Consider the following 17,191-nt stretch of genomic DNA (forward strand, 5'->3'; position numbering starts at 1 on the left):
TTTCTGTGAAAAAACATTTGGAATCTGCAGGGAGTCACACATTTCCTATCACAGATCATTTCACCAAGTCTTCTTGATAAAAATGGTACATCACTTCTGCGGGTGGACCAAGAGAACTTCACACAAAAGGCCCTAAAGTGGTACATGGAGATATGAGCAATAGCAGTAGCTGCAGGATTTGGGGTCATACTCAGCCGCCACCCATTGAAACCTACCAGCCACAGACATTTTTGAAAAGTACCCAACCAGGGGATTCCAGAGTAGTGTGCCATATGTGAATCCTATGAGATTTTCTTACCAACAATGCCTTGCAAACCTCAAACTTTGCCTGAAATCAAGCATTTTCCCTACATTTCTGTGATTAAAACTTACAGAATCCGCAGGAATCCACAAAAGTCCTACCTTCCAGTATTGCCCCACTTGTGGCGATAAAAATGCTGGGGCACTTGTTGGACTGGGCCTAGTTCCAGCGACAGGAACAGATCCAACTGAGTTCGATAGGAGTCCCCAAGAAAGTGCTCCCATTGTTCCTGGTGATGGCAAACACTCTTACCTTTACTGACGATAATGGAAATAAACACTTTTATGAATATGGAATTCAACCCTGCTACCTTCTCAAATTCTGGATTTAGAATTAGAAGCAGAGAGCAGGAGACTCAGATATGATACACAGCCCTGCGAACCTGGATGTGTGCAAAATACTGGAATTTGAAGACATGGCTTATGAGGAGGAGGGATGCCATGAGGATGAGTACCAGGTCTCAAATGGTTGCAAATGAGATGCCTCAAAGACGTTTTGAGCACTGTGGTTCACATTGTTACTGTAGGGAGCCCCAGATGATGAAGCAAATGATGTACACCTCTCAAAAGCTGCTCCCTCAACAACCTCCTGTTCATCTTTCATTCAGACTACTACCTGGACCTTTGGAGCTAACAACTTCTCCATGTGCACAGGCACCACCTCTGCTTCCCCAACCTTCAAAAAGCCAATGCTCCAGATTTCTCCTCCACCTTCACACCCATCAACACCTGTTGCAGCCACACCAGTAAAGGTAAGCCTGCTTCCTACTTCATTATAACGTGATGTACTCCTTGCTAATCAGATTCAAGCTTGTACTTATATTAACAAAAATTATTATAATTAGAAATAATAATTGTAATAAAAAAGGGAAGGGGCTCGTGGCCTCATCTCAGATCCACTTTTGGGCCCTTGGGACTCACCCCCGGGGGCCTAATTAATTTGTAGATGGGGATGAGGCCACTTTGCTCTCCCCATGCCAGTATCAGTCCCAGGGAATGCATCCCCCGGGGTGCAATACTTCCCGGGAGAGTGAGAACATTGGAGCTCCTCCCTCGGCCCTCAATGATCCCTCAAGTGTGGTTGCCCCCGTTGGGGGCCAGGGTACTGACCTACAAAAATAAAGTGATTGGTTCCCGGCAGGGGAGCCGGCTGGGCCTGCGGGGGCCCTGGGACTCCCCATCAAGCACCCAACTAAAAAATAAGAGGTGGATGGCTCCGGTGCGCACTGTGAAACCCATGAAAAAAGTGATTCATAAATGGGCAGTAAAAGCTGCTCATTTTCATCATCAAAGCACCTGTATTATGGCCAAATAGGCCATAAAAGCAAAATACAAGATACAATAAAATACACAAAGTCATTATTATAATCTCATTACAAATGACAAATGAATAGATACTATCTGACCATCAAAATCCTAAATAACAAATACAAACATTTACTAATAAGATACTAGATTAACGAAGGCCAGAGTTCACAGTACAATAACGCTCAATTGCAGGATAATTATGTCCCTAGCAAATCATTTCCCAAGGCTTTTCCTGACTTTAACTATACAGGAAATAAAACAATAAGCAGTAGTACAGACTAAATCTGTTTGCAGCAGCTGGAGATAAGCCATTGCTTACTTGCAGTGCCCAATTTTTAAAGCTTTAAGCAAGGAATCATTATATTCAATCGTTGTGTAAGGTATAACTCGTAAAACAGCATCATGTGTAACTGTGATTGAGATAACACAGAATCACACGGGCACATTAGATCTTTAGAGGTAAATACATTCGACTGGTAGGCCACCAAAAAGTGGGCCAAACCCATTCGAAACCTCAGTAGATCATACCTTTGGTACTGAGGACACCTTAAAGAGTATAGCTCTACAGGGAGTGCAGAATTATTAGGCAAGTTGTATTTTTGAGGATTAATTTTATTATTGAACAACAACCATGTTCTCAATGAACCCAAAAAACTCATTAATATCAAAGCTGAATATTTTTGGAAGTAGTTTCTAGTTTGTTTTTAGTTTTAGCTATGTTAGGGGGATATCTGTGTGTGCAGGTGACTATTACTGTGCATAATTATTAGGCAACTTAACAAAAAAAAATATATACCCATTTCAATTATTTATTATTACCAGTGAAACCAATATAACATCTCAACATTCACAAATATACATTTCTGACAAACAAATCAGTGACCAATATAGCCACTTTTCTTTGCAAGGACACTCAAAAGCCTGCCATCCATGGATTCTGTCAGTGTTTTGATCTGTTCACCATCAACATTGCGTGCAGCAGCAACCACAGCCTCCCAGACACTGTTCAGAGATGTGTACTGTTTTCCCTCCTTGTAAATCTCACATTTGATGATGGACCACAGGTTCTCAATGGGGTTCAGATCAGGTGAACAAGGAGGCCATGTCATTAGATTTCCTTCTTTTATACCCTTTCTTGCCAGCCACGCTGTGGAGTACTTGGACGCGTGTGATGGAGCATTGTCCTGCATGAAAATCATGTTTTTCTTGAAGGATGCAGACTTCTTCCTGTACCACTGCTTGAAGAAGGTGTCTTCCAGGAACTGGCAGTAGGACTGGGAGTTGAGCTTGACTCCATCCTCAACCCGAAAAGGCCCCACAAGCTCATCTTTGATGATACCAGCCCAAACCAGTACTCCACCTCCACCTTGCTGGCCTCTGAGTCGGACTGGAGCTCTCTGCCCTTTACCAATCCAGCCACGGGCCCATCCATCTGGCCCATCAAGACTCACTCTCATTTCATCAGTCCATAAAACCTTAGAAAAATCAGTCTTGAGATATTTCTTGGCCCAGTCTTGACGTTTCAGCTTGTGTGTCTTGTTCAGTGGTGGTCGTCTTTCAGCCTTTCTTACCTTGGCCATGTCTCTGAGTATTGCACACCTTGTGCTTTTGGGCACTCCAGTGATGTTGCAGCTCTGAAATATGGCCAAACTGGTGGCAAGTGGCATCGTGGCAGCTGCACGCTTGACTTTTCTCAGTTCATGGGCAGTTATTTTGCGCCTTGGTTTTTCCACACGCTTCTTGCGACCCTGTTGACTATTTTGAATGAAACGCTTGATTGTTCGATGATCACGCTTCAGAAGCTTTGCAATTTTAAGAGTGCTGCATCCCTCTGCAAGATATCTCACTATTTTTGACTTTTCTGAGCCTGTCAAGTCCTTCTTTTGACCCATTTTGCCAAAGGAAAGGAAGTTGCCTAATAATTATGCACACCTGATATAGGGTGTTGATGTCATTAGACCACACCCCTTCTCATTACAGAGATGCACATCACCTAATATGCTTAATTGGTAGTAGGCTTTCGAGCCTATACAGCTTGGAGTAAGACAACATGCATAAAGAGGATGATGTGGTCAAAATACTCATTTGCCTAATAATTCTGCACTCCCTGTATTTTGGGGGTCGTGCAGATAAAGTCCACCACCATGCCCTCGTCTTGATCTTTATTCCTTCTTTCATTCCTTAGCCATCTTTTCAATTCACTCTTTGCCGTCAGAGAAACCAGTTGGCTCACAGACCGAGGGTTGAAAAATAATTCAGATCTATCAATGTGACCAAGCATTTTTTCACATAAATAATCTATTTACAATTTTGAAGGCTCAAGCAGTCTTGGATCAAGGTTTGAGTTAATACTGATTCTGTTCTAACCCAAACTGAAAGCCATCATGTTACGGGGGCCAATTTGATTGTGTCCTCTACAAAAGGAAGACCCAATTCCTCATGGACGATGATAGCAGCAATGAAACCTGGAAGAGACAGCAATTTTCTCAAAGTTTTACTCTCACAAACCTGTATTGAGTGGATATCCGTGTACCCCCCCCCCACACTCCTGCGCCATATGCACTATGGGAATTTGCCTTGCTTTATAAATGTAATTAAATGCATCAAGCGGTAGGAATCCAGTTCTGGAAGCAAACTTTCTCAGGGACACTACTACCTTTCATACTGCATAACCTTAAAATTTTTTAGCTGACCACATATGATGAAATTCTCAAAAGGTAGCCCCAGGTAAGAAAATGTGGGAATTGTTTTAAGTCGGGTCTCCTCAATATTAAATAAGCATTTGCAATGCAACGGGTCTAGCATTTGCTCGTGTTAGAGCTGATAGCGTTGTAAACTCCTAACCCGACTTTTCACTGGTAATGAAACCTATCAGCAAAAGTGCATTTATGTACTAACCGAAAAAAGTGTAAATAACTGTGTAACAGGGTCGATAAAAGCGCTCGACTTCTGCCAAGCGAGATCGCGCTGAGAAAATAGAGAAAAAGTAGTCCACAAGCCGGACAGAAAACAGCGAGCCTCGCATGTTTTCTGTACTTGGTCGATGCGCTCGAGGAGGGCTATCCACCGGAAAAGGGATGACGTATGCATGCCTTCCACTAATGAAATCAAGCAGATTCTAACAGGCAAGCCCACATGCCAAAGATAAACACTGACGTGACGTGGACAGGGCTCCAAGCCCTTTTCAATTCTAAAGCGTCTCGCTTAGCGAAACGCATGCGCAAGCGCATGCAACGCAGGCTCGACCCTAAAAAGTGGGATTCTACTTTTGGGTCGACCACAAATCATTACATATGATTACGCCTTATTGGTAGAAAGGCCCAAATTGCACATAAAATCAGCAAAATTATCAGTCAGTTTCTGGAGGCCCCTACTAGTTGGTGCCGTAAGGACACAGTCATCAGCATATAAGCAGCACAGGTTGATGGCGTGTCCCTATATTTGGAGGGTCTGCATCGGCCTTTACTAAAACAATCCTTCAAGCCATTAATATAAAAACTGCAGAGGTAGGGGGCCAAAACACACCATGTCTAACTTCCTTCCCAATCTTTATATAAGGGGTACACTCCCCATTACTGCCATATCTAACCTTTGTGTCAACATTAGTGTGCAACTGTGCCATAAGACTACTTTAGGGTTTGATCCACACTTTATCAACATCTCCTACAGTTTACTCCTGTTAACATTATCAAAAACGGTGCTGAGATCCATGAATGCCAAGTAAAGGCATACTCTCCAATGTTTTTACATATTTCTCTACTAGGAGGTGAAGATTCAAACACTGGTCCTGCATACCCAACTCAGACCTAAATCCATACTGAGTAGGGGATAGTATACAATTATCCTTAGCCCAGCTTCAAAACTGTCCAAAATAATTTTGCCCATTACTTTGGCAGTAGCATCTATCAGGGATGTGCGACGGTAGCAATGGGGGTCATTACGGTCCCCTTTTTAAAAAACTGGTACAATACTTGCTCTCAACCAAGATGTGTATGTGTGTGGGGGGAGGGAGTAGCATAACGGCATGTTTAAAAATATTCATTTTTTTTTTAAAATTGGTGCCTAAAGTTCCAAATTCCCCTTAAAAATATCAACAGGGACCTCATTAGGGCCAGGGGCTTTGTTTGATGGTGAGTGCCTAATAGCCGAGACTACATCACTGAGGTTAATATCTAACTCACTGTTACTTTCCAAATTAGAAAAGTTATTGGGACATCGAGAAATCTCCGCCCCATCACATTGAAATACCTTAGTGAAATGATCAGTCCAAGTACTCTCAGGGATAGTAGCTTCTATCCCCTCACTAGTTATGGGCAAAACATTGTGAATTTACCACTTTCCAAAATTCAAAATCAAATCAAATCATTAACATTTATAAAGCGGGCTACTCACCCGTGCGGGTCTCACGGCGAAAGGGGGGGGTTACTGCTGCTCGAAAAGCCAGGCTTTTAGGAGTCTCCGGAATGCGGAGTGGTCCTGGGTGGTCCTGAGGCTGGTGGGGAGGGAGTTCCAGGTCTTGGCTGCCAGGAAGAAGAAAGACCTCCCACCTGCCGTGGAGCGGCAGATGCGAGGGACGGCAGCGAGCGCAAGGCCAGAGGAACGGAGGAGGCGGGTGGGGACGTAGAAGCTGAGGCGTCGGTTGAGGTATTCCGGTCCCTTGTTGTGGAGGGCTTTGTGTGCGTGGGTGAGAAGTCGAAAGGTGATCCTTTTGCTGACTGGGAGCCAATGCTGGTGTCTCAGGTGTGTGGAGATGTGGCTGTTGCGGGGTACGTCGAGGATGAGGCGGGCCGAGGCGTTTTGAATGCGTTGCAGGCGATTTTGGTGGTGGTCCCAGCGTAGAGGGTGTTGCCGTAGTCCAGGCGGCTCGTAACGAGGGCGTGGGTCACGGTTTTTCTAGTGTCGGCGGGGATCCAGCGGTAGATCTTGCAGAGCATGCGGAGGGTGAGGAAGCCGGCGGAGGACACAGCGTTGACTTGCTTGGTCATGGTGAGGAGGGGGTCCAAGATGAAGCCGAGGTTGCGGGCGTGGTCTGTGGGGGTCGGTGCGGTGCCGAGGGCCGTGGGCCACCAGGAGTCGTCCCAGGCGGACGGGGTGTTGCAGAGGATGAGGAATTCCGTTTTGTCAGAGTTCAGCTTTAGGCGGCTGAGCCTCATCCAATCTGCAACGTCCTTCATACCCTCTTGTAGGTTGGTCTTGGCGCTGGCGGGGTCCTTGGTGAGGGAGAGTATAAGTTGGGTGTCGTCGGCGTAGGAGGTGATGATGATGTCGTGCTTGCGTACGATGTCGGCGAGGGGGCTTATGTAGACATTGAAGAGTGTTGGGCTGAGCGATGAGCCTTGAGGTACGCCACAGATGATCTCGGTGGGGTCTGAGCGAAACGGTGGGAGGTAAACTCTTTGGGAACGGTTTGAGAGGAAGGAGGCGATCCAGTCCAGGGCCTGGCCTTGGATCCCGGTGGAGCGGAGGCGGGTGATTAGGGTGCGGTGACAGACGGTGTTGAAGGCCGCCGAGAGGTCGAGGGCGACTGTTTCACCGTTGTCCATCAGGGTTCTGATGTCGTCTGTGACTGAGATGAGGGCGGTTTCCGTGCTGTGGTTGGTTCGGAATCCGGTTTGTGAAGGGTCGAGCAGGTTGTTGTTTTCCAGGAAGGTGGTCAGCTGTTTGTTGACGGTCTTCTCTATTACCTTGGCTGGGAAAGGCAGGAGAGAGATGGGGCGGACGTTTTTCAGGTCACTCGGGTCAGCCGTAGGTTTCTTTAGGAGGGCGTTGACTTCGGCGTGTTTCCAGCATTCGGGGAAGGTAGCAGAAGAAAAAGAAGAGTTGATGACGGCCTGGAGGTGTGGGGCGATGATGTCGTCGGCTTTATTAAAGATGAAGTGAGGGCAGGGGTCCGAAGGGGTGCCGGAGTGGATAGAGTTCATGATGGATTTGGTTTCTTCAGTGTTGATGTGGGTCCAGTTGTTGAGGGTGAAGGCCGGGGGTGCGGGTTCGGTGATGTTAGGTTGGGTCTGGTGTCCGAAGCGGTCGTGGAGGTCGCTGATCTTGCGGTGGAAGAAGGTGGCGAGGGATTCGCACAAATCCTGTGAGGGAGTGACGGCGTTTGCGTTGGGGTTGGAGAACTCCTTGACGATGCTGAAAAGTTCTCTGCTGTTGTGGCTGTTTTTGTCCAGTCTGTCGGTGAAAAAGTTCCTTTTGGCAGCGCGGATCAGGTGGTGGTGTTCGCGGGTAGCGTTCTTGAGGGCGGTCATGTTGTCAGCGGTGTGGTCCTTGCGCCAGGCTTTCTCGAGGGTGCGACAAGTTTTCTTTGATTCTTTGAGGGTGCCAGAAAACCAGAGAGGTTTTTTGGTGTTGGTCTGTCGATGCGTGCGTTTGAGGGGAGCAAGGTTGTCTGCGCAGTTGGAGATCCAGTTTGTGAGGCTGAGGGCTGCGTCGTTGGGGGTCGGTGGAGAGGGTGGGTTGGTTGGCGGCGAGTGCGGAGAGGAGTTGCTCTTCGGGGATCTTGTTCCACTGTCGACGAGGGATGGGTTGAGTGCGGAGGTGGCGGGTCTTGCGTCGGAATGTGAAGTGGACACAGCTGTGGTCGGTCCAGTGTAGAGCGGAGGTGTGGCTGAAGAAGATGTGTTTGCTGGCGGAGAAGATAGGGTCGAGCGTGTGTCCGGCGATGTGGGTGGCGGTGTTCACCAGTTGCTTGAGGCCGAGGTTGGCGAGCAGGGCGGTGGTGTTGGGGTCGTTGTTCTGTTCCAGATGGAAGTTGAGGTCGCCTAGGAGGATATAGTCCGGCGAGGCGAGGGCGTGCGGGGAGATGAAGTCGGCGATGGCGTCGCTGAAAGGGGCGCGCGGTCCGGGGGGACGGTAGACGAGGGATCCTCTGAGGGTGGTCCTGGGGTCGGTGCGGATTTGAAAATGCAGATGTTCAGCGGCGAGAGGGGTGTCTTCGGTGGAGGTGGTGACGCTGATGGAGTCTTTGAAGACGATGGCGATGCCTCCTCCTACTTGGTTGGTGCGGTCTTTTCTGGAGATCTTGTAGCCTTCGGGGATGGCAGTGGCGATGTCTGGAGCTGATGAGGCATTCATCCAGGTTTCTGTGATGAAGGCGACATCCGGAGCTGTGGAGTCCAGGAGGTCCCAGAGTTCAACGGCGTGCTTGTGGACAGAGCGAGCGTTGACCAGGATGCACTTGAGGTGGTTGATGGCGCGTGGGCTGGTGGTCGTGGTAGTTGCGTGGTGGAAGATGCGTTTGCAGGAGTTACAGGCGAAGGGTCCATGGGTGGGCTTGGAAGCAGGTGTTGGAGCCCCCGGGGATGAGGGCGTGGAGAGTGGTGGGGTCGTAGCGGGTCAGCGGGGTAGGGGAGGGCTGGGGACCAGGGGTCGTGGCGCTGGGCACGGGCCGGGCGCAGACGGGCTTGCCTCTTATGGCGGTCGCGCAGCGGCCGCCATAAGCGGGAGGGGGGGGGTGGAGGGGTCAGCTGGGGGCGAATGGGAGCTGGGGGGCGGGGACGTGCAGGAGGTCGCGGCGGGAAAGCACGAGGGGGGGGACAGGTAGAGTGAGAAGAGCTGGGGGAGGGGGGTTTAAGGGTGGAGGGGGGTGAGTGTTAGAGTTTTAGGAGAATAGGGAGATAGATAGGAGTAGGGTTGAAAAGATAGGGGAGGGGGGGTGGTAGAGGTGGGTGAGGGTGAGAGATAGGGTGAGAGATAGAGTGAGAGGATAGGGAGATAGGTAACAGAGGGGGTGTCGGGACGGGGGGAGAGATAGGGAAATAGATAGATGGAGAGATAGGTGGAGAGATAGAAAAATAGGTAGATAGGAGGAGGGGGTGAGTGAGGGAGTTAGGTGGAGAGATAGGTAGGGGAGTGAGGGAGGCAGGTAGCGAAAGGGTAGATGTGGGTGATAGTGAGAGATAGGTGGAGAGATAGAGGGGGGTGAGGCAGGAGCAGGAGGGCAGAGACAGGGGTGGGAAGAGACAGGAGTCGGAGAGGACCGAAGAACAGAAGAAGCGAAGAACACAGAAGACCGGAAGAACACAGAAGAACAGAAGAGAAGAAAACAGAGGACCGGAAGAACACAGAAGAACCGAAGAACACAGAAGAACACAGAAGAACAGAAGAGAAGAACACAGAAGACCGGAAGAACACAGAAGAACCGAAGAACACAGAAGAACCGAAGAACACAGAAGAACCGAAGAACACAGAAGAACCGAAGAACACAGAAGAACCGAAGAACAGAAGAACACAGAGGAAGATGCAGGGGACGAAGAAGCAGAAGAGCAGACGAACAGAAGATCAACAAAGAAGATACAGAAGACGAAGAGCAGAAGGCAGAAGACCACAGAGCAAGATGAGGAAGAAGAGAGGCGACAGGAGAGGCTGAGGAGCACACAGAAGAAGAGAGAAGACGGGGAGAAGAAGAGTGCAGAAGAAGATTGCAGAGGGGGAGCGAGGAGGAAGAGACAGAGAGGAGGAAAAGAAGCAGGAGCAGGAGAGAGGGTGAGTAGCGTGGGGCAGGGCGAGGGGCTGGGAGGTACTTACTGTGAGGTGGGTCTCAGGAACTCAGGAACCTGGAGGAGCTGGAGGAGCTGCAGCGGCAGGGGGAGCGACCTACCCTTGGGTCAAGGGTCGCTACCACTGTCGCGCAGCGGCCGCCATAAGAGGGAGGAGGGGGGGGGAGGGGTCAGCTGGGTGCGAATTGGAGCTGGGGGGCGGGGGCGTGCAGGAAGTCGCGCCGGGAAAGCGCGAGGGAGGGGGGGACAGGTAGAGTGAGAAGAGCTGGGGGAGGAGGGTTTAAGGGTGGAGGGGGGTGAGGGTTAGAGTTTTAGGAGAATAGGGAGATAGATAGGAGTAGGGTTGAAAAGATAGGGGAGGGGGGGTGGTAGAGGTGGGTGAGGGTGAGGTAGAATTGCGATGAAACCCCTAACACGGCAGCGTGTACCATCTTTTCCCATCCCTCCCTTTTAATTTCAAATTTCCTCACCCGAGTGGCTGCTTTAAAGGCCAACCTCTTATTCCCGACCTCCATTTGATTTCTGGGGTTCTTTCTCAGTGCCCATATCAAATCACCATGGGCATGTGTGCAATGCTGTCAAACCGCTTAACAGGCTTCATAGAGTCAGGTTTGGCAGTCATGGTCAAAAGTGCCTTAACTGATGCACAATTATCTCTAAAAGCATCCAACACCACTTCTGGATCTGAGCTGATGTCGGAACAAAGATCAAAACTATCTCTATTCTCCTCTATCAATTTACCTAAAAACACCTCCTGGTCGACGTCCCGCCATTTCCTCAATACACCCTTATTTCTGGTGAACTCAATATGGCATTCCATCCTTTCTTTTCACGGCCTCTCTAACCCAACGTAAATGCTGAGGACCAAGGGATTGTGATTACTCAAGGGGCTATCTAAGATCTTCAAATCAACAACCTTATTTTCCCAGGTCTTAGATATTATGACAGTCAATTATAGATGCCTTGCCCCTCCCTATATATGTTGCTCGGGCGGCACGCGTCAAGAGTAAATCAAGTCCCAAAATTAAATCATATGAGCTAAGGAGACACCCATCACTTTCACGCATTCTATAGCTTGCCTTTCAAAAATCACTTTATGTCACTGGTAGTTGCATTACGTTTGTCCCACCTTGAGGAATTTATTGCCACGCCTTGCAGACTGCCTCTGTTACATGGATTATTGCACGACTGCTGATATACTTCAGCGTGGGCAAACTGTCTCTCCCTTTCGTGCTGCATGGCGACCATGGCACTCACAGGGCGAAGAGGCACAATAGCGCGAACTTGATCGGTGGTATAGAAGTGCTGGTCATATTGTTCACAGTTACCTAATAAGAATACGTTTTTGTGGTTCTCCCGTTAAAACACTTGAAATTGGTAAATGCTTTACATAAAAAAAGTGAAAGTGGCTCTCCCGGCACCGAGGGAGAGACGATACTCCAATATTCACTACACACGGTAAAACCCGACCCATAATGTTTTACAAGCAATCTTTTTCAGAACATTTTTGCCCATAACTCAGTCTGTGGTGGTCCTAAGACAATGAGACAACCACCAAAATGTTCAGCACAACGCGCTCTTTCTGTCTTTTGGTCCCCATACTAGGTTAGTGGGGACTCCAAAATAACAACCCCTCCCACCATTCTATGTCTTTTTAAGCATTCTTAAGGCTGGAACTTTTGTTTTCCAGCTGGGAATAGCTTATGTTTTAAGGGCCTTGTTTGTAATATCATTGCTGTAGGCCTGCTACCCTTGAAACTATGTAATGCACTATGCCGTCTAGGGGTTATATATGGTTAAGCTGCATTATTTATTGTAATTTTCTTTTTTGTGTGGTTATGCCCTCTACGGACTCACTACATAGTTACATGACGATATGTCTTAAAAATGCTATTTTCATTGTGGTGTGCTCTAGTGATGTTCTAAGCATTACAGTCATATCAACATATCAAAATATTTGCGGCATGAAGCTTGCCCCATAATGCTTTGCAGGGCATTACCTTCATAAAACATTTTTGCTCATAACTCGGCCTGTGGTGGTCCAAGGACAATGGGACCACCTTCTAAACACTGACCACAATGTGCTCTTTCTGTCTACATCATCTCTGGGTCCCTAGACTGTGTTAGTAGGGACTACAAAATAATAACACTCCCACCGTTCAATGTCTTTTAAGCTTTCTCATGGCTAGAACATTTGTTTTATAGCTAGGACACGTTTTGTTTTAAAGGCCTTGTTTGTAATATCATTGCAATAGGCCTACTAGCCCTAAAAATGCCCTCTAGGGGCCAAGTATATGGTTACACTGCATTACTTTCTCCTATTTTGTTTTTCAAGGGGTTATGCCCTCTAAGGACTAACAATATGGTTACATGGCCATATTTCTTACAAATGATACTTTTGTTATGGTGCCCTCTAGGGGCTATTTTGAGCATTACAGCCTAATGCCAAATGTTTATTTCTGATAAAGGCTTAAATGATAATTGTATATGTTTTAATAATCTCTCCGTATTACAATTATGACCATAATTCAAGCCAACTTAACATCTGCATTACACTTTTACTGTATGAAAACTCTTGATATGTTTGGGTGACCCTTATAGTTTATTTCTCCACTGTGGCTGTCTTATGTGTTTTGGGGGGAAATTGTGTTAGCCAGCCAGCAACTCTGATGGTGTGGTGGTGAAAGTGGTATTTTATTGGAATTAGCATGGCAGATTTAAATTAGGATGCTAAATGGCAACATGTTCATGTTTTGCTGCAGAGAGAGGAAGAAAGTAAATGGAAGTGCTTTGATTACAAGCAGGGCCACAGGAATTATATGGCAAGAAAAGACAAAATTATGAGGCAGGGTTGACCAATTTATGTGGCAAGGAAACTCCAGTTATGAATTTACAAGCAAATGTGAGACCTATTGCATTGCAAATGCTTGTTATATTTTGTTTTTGTGACTCTGACAAAGTCAGTAAGTCTGTCTGAGTGTGGCCAGGATCTGCAGGACCAAGCGCACATGTCAGAAGGCAGTGGTGCTGCATGAGGTAGTACACTTGAAAGGGGTTGGACACAGGGACTGGCCTAAAAAGCCAGGCCTTGAGCTCAATCCCACACTGCACACAGCCTAAGGCACCAGCAAAAATGGAATTCCTGTGGCAATATACAAACAAGACCCAGAGTACAGGGCAGTAGCCCTTAAGAATTAATATAACTATTGCTTGGCTGTTGATTCCATACTAGAATCTTGGAACGGGTTGATTTTACATCATATATATATATATATATATATATATATATATATATATATATATAGATATATATATTATATATATATATATTTGTATATAAAATGACTACTAGTCCTCACAGCTATCGATTAATAAGCTTAATGGATATTGAAGTAAAGTGTTTTGCGAGTTTACTCTTGGCTGACCTGGAAGCTTGGGCAATGGACGAAAATTAATTACAATCAAACAGGCTTCTGGGCAAATAGCAGCACTTTGGAGGACAACTTGATCTGCTTGGCTACGTTAATAAAAAAATCCATTCAGGAAAAGCAGCTACTCTAACTCCTGCTTTATTGATTGTTCTAAAGCATTTAATCATGCCGATAGGAACCTGCTATGGGGGAAATGGTTGTGAGGAACATTTCAGGCACTTTGCTGTGTGCTATTCAACTTCTGTAGCTCAATAATTGGGTACAAATGAAGTTGTGAGATAATCACATACTTTCAGAACAAGTGCAAACAAATGGGTGTTTGAAGCAAGGTTGTGTGCTTTCTCCCACTTTTTAATTTGTTTATTTTAGATTTGAACCAGGCACAATCTCATGCTTCATAAATCGGCGGTCAGCTGTTCCCTATAATATGCAGATAATGTTGTACTCCTTAATCAGCCAGGCATGGGTTTACAGGGGCTTTTAAATGAATACAGTAAAGACATTTCATGACAGTTAATTCTGGGGAACAAATGTGGTAATGCTTGGGGGAAAAGTGAATAAGAAAGGTGTTTGGCATTTAGGTGAGATTAAGACCAAAATGAGTCAGTCAGAGTTACAAATACGTGGGTATGTGGTTGCAAGATCGAGGTTCATACCTGTTGCAGAAGAGTGTGATGAAACCTAAGCCAGCAGCACTACTTTATGCATTTCAGGCACTTATTTGTAGGTTACCAAACCCGTCCTTGACTCCTTGTTACAGGTAATTAAGGAAAAATTAATTCCCACACTGTCTTATGGTTAGTAAGCCTTCCCTGGGAAGATGGGTTACTTTTCAAATGCCTCCCAAAATAAGGTGTACCAGTTGTTATTCCCTCTTCCCAACAATGCATCTCAAGCTCAGGTGAGAGTGGAATTTCAGCTAACTGACCAACTGCCAACCCAGAAAGCCTCTATGAATAAGCATGCCTTTTCTATGTAGAAGAAAGAGAGTAGTACATTAAAAGCATATATATGGAAAGAGATACAGAGAGGGATTTTACAAACCCCTGGGTGATAGAGCTGACATCTGATCCGAAAGATCTTCGAGTTGATAGTGTATGGGATGTAAAGAAAACCATGCAATATGTTCAAATTAGCAGTGAACAAGCAATTACGGCAGTACTCCTTTTTAGGGGACAAGGAAAAGTTAAGGAAAATAAGTCACAACTGGATTTCCATAAAATCATATAAACTACTACAGCACCAAAAATATTTAGTTGAAGATTATAGTCGCTACATTAAAATCAGATTAATGCAACTTTGATTTGGCACTTTCGCTTCACTAGATTAATTGCCAGAATGGCAGATTGATGGAATGGATGCTTTTGCACCGTATGACAAAGTATAGTACATACTTTGGATGCTCAGCGAGTGGACATGAATGTAAATAATATTGTACGGCACTACATGCTGTGGGTTTACTGGGGGGAGTTTTTATAGGCATGCAGATTCTGTATATGCTTGGTTTTTATTAACTGTAATACAACTTTACCTTACCTATCACAGAACAGTGAAGAATTGTGATCTTTGTAACTGTATTTTGACATTTGAAGAGGATTCTGTGTAATAAATCATGTTGGGATTCATGTAAGCCACATGACTGTGGGTTTCTCTGTCTCTATAGATTTCAGATTAAATTGTTTCAGATTAAATTGTTTTCTATTAAATTGTTAGGTTCCTCCTGATGCCGCCCATCTTGAAGTAATATTACCTGCTAAATCTCGCTCATCAAAAAACATGTCTAGTGTGTGGATCCCTACACACAACAGGGAAACCCCACCCTGTCTGACAACCCCACAACTCAGAAGACCCTGAGCAACACAAATAAAGGTCATGTTTTAGGAGTATTATGATCTGCTCGAGGTAACAATGAAACTACAGTGTATTTGGAACTATATTGAAAACCTGACAAATGCCTTATTCAACATTATGTCCCGGCCAGCCAATCAAAGTGAGGGTGGACTGGCAACCAGCAAAAGTAACTTTATGATGTGATGATATTAAAAATATACAGTAGTAGTATTTTTCCATAGGATCCATGTGATGATATCTGTGTCCAAAATACAAATAAGCTAAATTTTGCTTTCAGCTGCTATCCAAATTTTCAAAATGCACTGCAGTCAGTTTATTGTCCTTTGGCACTCTAAATACACAGGAAACCCATACAGGTCTGGTACCTCAATACTCAAGAGCGGAGGGTCAAGTCTTAGCAGGCATATGTCCGTACTTGCTGGAGACAGGAGGTAATTGCAGCGTTTTGGAAAAAGATATAATACATCTGACAATGGTTGGGTTCAGCGAAAACTACTGGCCAGTCATTAAGTGTGAGAGAGGTGAGCACCCAGTGATACAAACCTTAGAATTTGCAGGTGTTAAGAATATATGGGTACAGTATGTTTCCATTCAGTCCCGATATCTAAAACTAAACTTCATGTAGCCTAAACTAGCATTTCACTTGCAGCTGCTATCCAACTTTACAAAATGTACTTGACCTACTTTATAGTCTACTGGCACCCTGAAGCCATAGAAAAGCAACAGGTATGAGGTACCTGCACACTCAGGAGACACACAGGAACTAAATGGGTCACACCTTGGCAGAGATATTTTCCTGCATCAGGGAGAAACTAGAAGGAGTTAAAATGGTCTGTAAAGATAACTGCAAAAAATAAATCTAACAAACGTCATGTTCAGAGTGTTCTACTCACCAGTCAGTCACAGCAGAGAAGGTCTGACTTCCACCCACAGATTCCTTATGTCATATGGAATTACAAAATATTTAGTTTCTATATTTTCCCTATCGTCCCTAGTCTTTTATAGGTCATCAAATAAACAGTGAACAAACAGTGATTCTGTCACAATTTCGTGATCCACACTAATATTGCATTACGGAAGCGGAGACTACATTCCTGAGGAAAAATCCACACATATTTGATATTGCTGGACTCCAGACTTTCAGGGCAATATTTCCTTGGTTAGAAATTCAGGATTTCTATTTGTCTAATTGAAAAGTACAAGCAAGTGAGCAAGGGAGGAACTGATGCAGGGTTTGTGTCAATACACATGCCTGAATGTGCCAAAAAAGTAACACTTTGTAAGAATGTACATAAAGGTTAAGGAGTTATGTGCTTGAACAAACCTACTGACAATTGTTTAAAAAACAAAACTCAGGAAAAGAACTGCACAAACACCTAGGGTTAAGTATCTATTATTACATATTTTTCTCTCTTTAAAATACGATGAAATATGTGGTAATAATAATAATAATAATAATAATAAAAATAATAATAATAAAGGTCCCATAATGGAGAACCTCTGTTTTCTAGTAAACAAGAATGCACGATTTGACCACAAGGTGCAATTGTATCACATCAAACAGCAGATATTATAGAACTGCATCAAAAAGGCTCAATGGAAAACCCAGAAGTCTTATTATTATTGCTGGCTTTAAAAATTCCAACATATTAGATTATACATTGGACTTGTATCTCATAGAGACTTTTAAATACAGATTACACATAGAACGACACCTTAGGACCTCCCTATTTTGGGTCACACTGCAACAGAGGGTAACTAGTGCAAATGAATAAATCACCAGCAGCTCCAAAGAAAAACATA

General features: G+C 45.3%; 1 protein-coding gene across 8 annotated transcripts in view; it reads right to left on the reverse strand.

Moving 5' to 3' along the window:
* Window positions 1-17,191, reverse strand: part of TRAF3IP1 (TRAF3 interacting protein 1) — a 406,766-nt gene that overhangs the window by 191,676 nt on the left and 197,899 nt on the right. The window lies entirely within an intron of this gene.

Source organism: Pleurodeles waltl, chromosome 3_1 (assembly GCF_031143425.1).
Source record: "Pleurodeles waltl isolate 20211129_DDA chromosome 3_1, aPleWal1.hap1.20221129, whole genome shotgun sequence".
Lineage (NCBI taxonomy): Eukaryota > Metazoa > Chordata > Amphibia > Caudata > Salamandridae > Pleurodeles > Pleurodeles waltl.